Here is a 4,252-nt window from a genome sequence, read left to right as displayed (position 1 = left end):
CTTCATGCTTCACAAAAGTAGATAGAAAGGCAGAATATTAAGACGATTTGTTAACAATGACCTTTGCTATTTCAGAACCATTTAGAATTACCAGCTGCAATTTTAGGATCCTTGCATAAATTCTCAGGTGCAATAATTCCAGCCTCTACAATCACATCATTCTCTCCCTCTTGAAGCAAAGCCATCACTGGCTTTGGGGTAATTACTGCAGCCTTTTTCTTTACTTTCACAATAGCAACAACCTCAGCCTCAATAGCAGTACTATCCGGCATTGGTTGGAGCACATGATGAACTCCCTTGTGCACAAATAAATAGTTATTGGAACGACGCTCATGAGCAGTATCAAGATCAAAATGCCATGGCCGACCCAATAATAAATGGCACACACTCAATGGTGCAACACAATCTACAGTATCCACATAATTTCCAATTGAAATTTTAACACTAGCCTTATGAGTAATTTTCAGTGTACCACTTTAATTCATCCTTTTTAAATAACGCAGTGTTGGAAGCCTCAGCATAGACAAAGATTAAAGCATGAGCAACATCTGAGCTAATGACATTAGTGAAACTACCACCATCAATACTTAGCTTGCATACCTTATCTTGAATTTTTTTATTCTGACTAAAATATAATGGAGGTGTTGCCCCTTTACAGTAGCAACAGTACTATCACGGTGTATTTCCCTTGCCATCATAGACAACTCATCTGACACAACATGTGTATCATCAATTGTATGCTTACACTGAATATCACAAGAGGAAGCACTAGGATGCAGCCCGGTTGGTAAAAGAATCAGCACTCCCATCTATAACTTTCGTTGCGGCCACTTCGGCCTTCGACAACAGATGAGAATCTTCTTTCTTCATTTTCTTAGAACTATCAACTAGCTTGATGCCTAGAGATTTTCGCCTGTGAGCAGCAGCTACCTTTTTCCTTGACTCGAGTGGAGGAGCAAATTAGCATCGTAGCACAACCTTCATATGTCTCCATGTCCAACAATGGTCATATTTGTCCAAGTCAAGCCACCAAATCAAAATATCTTTAGCAAATGTCTCTTCTCCATTAATATAACTTTCGCGCCGATTTGAGTCCACAATCCTAGAAGAAATCCTCCATATCATCTGCCCAATCATAGTACTCCTTGGGATGTGTTGCTATAGATAGCTTTTGGCACAAATTACAAGAGATGGTGCTTTACATGACGTTTATCGGTGACGTTATAGCACAACATCATAGAATTATATTGAGGTGATACATCTAGTTTAGTTTTCATCATGGTTGATCGTCGTGGATCGTACGATGCAAAATCTGGAGTGTTGGATATCCGGCCCAACACCCAGTATCCCTGGCATATATAAACAGAACAAAAACCTAATCTTATCCGTCTCCCTCTCATAGCGCCGCCGCACCCAATCTTCCTCTCGAACACCCAAACCCAATCTCCCACCTCCTCGTCTCTATGAGTTCACACCTGCGCCTCCAGCTCTCCACTGTCGTCGCCCCTCCACCTCCAGCTCTCCACCACCGCCCTGGCCGGATCTCTACAAATCCAAGGAGCTTGGATCTCGTCAAGGTGATTCTCTTGGTCATCTCTGTCAGCCCCACCACCTAGGGGCAAATCGGGCTAGGGCATGGCGATTCAGGTGGGCATCCCAGCGGTTCCGGCGGCAGGTGCCAGCCGTTGGCGATACAAGATCCCTGTATTGCCCCTTGCACTCGTGTGGCCCCGTGTATTGGCGACCGCCGGCCGTGCACGCTCGCCCAGGCAGCTGTCTTCCTTCTCTTCGTTACAAATTAGCCTGCATCTACGAATTAGAACTGTCCTCAAAGTATTTTGTACTGATTGATTTGTAGTCATAGTCTCATAGATAAGTCGAAATGAGCATATTTTGAGAAGTGTTATGTATCTTTGTGTTGATTGGGATTGGCAATACGGAATAGTGTACTGTTCTGCAAATATCAAAACAATAAACTGCGATAAAGTGACCTTATTTGTTCCTATAATCATGTAAATTTCCCTCCTTGCTGCTGCAGATTGATCCACATGTGAGTTTTATTACTGAGGAAGTCCAGGCATTTGACGAGGCTATCTCCGGATTACAGCAAGAGGATCAAGGTGCTGATGGTGGCTATTTTTATTAGTGACCAAAGATTTTGGTGTGTGAGCAAATCATGAGTTGTGTTGTACAAGCCAACATCTTTTAGCTTTATAGGGACTTATTAGTGTAGCTAGGTTATTGAATTAGTAGATCATGTGAAAAATTGTACATGTACAAATGTTGATGGTTTCAATAAAAATGATGAGCAATTTTTTGTCAATTGTGAGCTACATTCCATCTTGTTCCATTAGTGTGCGTTGATGTGACAAAGAACTATGGTTTGGATCTGGGCTTGGATATGGGTTGGTTATAGAAGACAGACAACTAATCCATGACGATCACAAATCCTAGTCTATGATGGTTGGCAAATGTATGACGTGAGATACATGACGGATTTCTCGATTGTCATGGTAAGTTAGCTATGACATATTTTTGATTGTTTGTGACCAAAGTGATCGTCATGTAAAGCACCATTTCTTGTAGGCCCCGTTCGGTTTGTCCTGTTAAAGTTTACCGCCCGTCATATCGAATGTTTAGACACATGCATGAAGTACTAAATATAGACTATTTATGAAACTAAAAACACAGATAGAGAGTAATTTGTGAGACGAATCTTTTGAGCCTAATAGTCTATGATTGGACACTAATTGTCAAATAAAACGAAAATACTACAGCCGTTAAACTTTAACAACCCCAACCAAACACCCTCTAGTTTCCTCGAGCAATTTCAAATCAACCATCATAATATAACAAAGAAACGAAAAGACAGAAAAAGGCACCCTGAGCAGCCCAGATATGATACCACCTGATGAGGACACGTCTACGATGTCCAAATATTTTCCCAATCATTCATAGTACAATAGCAAGCACAAATAATCTCTTATGTTGATCTCAAGCAAACAACCGTAGAAACAGTATATTTAATTATGTGCCAGCAAGTATATCCAAGCACAATTCCATACCCCGTGATAATTAAAAGAACTGCTAGTCAATAGTGTATGGCAATAAGCAACACAATGGCTGTTGTTCACACATGACGTGCCACGGAAGATAAAAAAAAAGCTGAGATTAGTCTAATCGGCCAATAGTGCTGTAGTCGCAATTGCAATACGACTCACGACCACCAATTTTGAAGCAATCTCAGCGCACAGCATCAGTAGTTGGTATAAGTAGTAGATAGAGAGCTGATAAATCTCGCGGCAATTATATTGTCCAAATGAAATAATCTAGAAGGTAGAAAGGATCCTGCTTGATTAATCAACACGAATTGTAGCAATGTCAATGATAGATGGATTTGGTTTACACAGATCCAATCCAAACCCACCCGCGGCAACGATGTAAGACGATCAAAAGAGAGAATTGACGAGTAACATCAGCTCAGCGTGGCCCATGGGAAAAAAACAGAATACCTACGCTGGCCGCTGGGTCGATGAGGTGTCCGTGAAGCAGTTCAGTGTGACAGGATTAGTGGGCGAAGAGCCCAGGAGACAGAAGACTATTGGTGGTCCGACAACAGGAGAAGAGGCGACTTCTTCAGCTAAAGCTTGTAGCTAACGAGTGGACCACGATTGTCAACATGCATACTTGTTAGGCGGTTACGCGCGTCGCGTCTGTAGGCGGTTAGGCCCTGGTGTTGGACACGGCATATACATTCCTGAAACTACTCTGAACCTTGTTCTACTTCTGAACCCTTGTATTGCTATCTGAGTACCCAATCATTCTCTGTTCTTGTCTATCTATTGCTGAAATCCATCTGATTCTACTTGGTTCGTGACACCGCAGAGGCAGATCCGTGTGTGCACCACAAGCGCCGCCTTCCACTGGGTGCGAAACCCGTGTGGCTGCACTGGACGGCACGACTCTGCTCCCTTCCTTTGCTCTGCTGCTTGGCTATCTTTCCTCTGCTCTACTACCGTTTGCTTGGCTAGGTTACCATTGGCTATAAAATCACCTGCTTATATATTTGCTCCATTGCCTAGCTATGTGGTGGTTTGCGGTTTCTCTGCGTGCTTTTTAGCTCACTGCCACATTTTTTGTTTACTAAGCATGTGACTTGCAGTAATAGCATGTTCAGTATGTGTCCACGGCGTTGCCTCCTCCGCGCCTTATGCGCCTAAGGTTTGTGAACATGTTGCCTTACTGTAATAGC

This window comes from Sorghum bicolor, chromosome 2 (assembly GCF_000003195.3).
Source record: "Sorghum bicolor cultivar BTx623 chromosome 2, Sorghum_bicolor_NCBIv3, whole genome shotgun sequence".
Classification (NCBI taxonomy): domain Eukaryota; kingdom Viridiplantae; phylum Streptophyta; class Magnoliopsida; order Poales; family Poaceae; genus Sorghum; species Sorghum bicolor.
Note: the sequence above shows the minus strand (reverse complement) of the source record.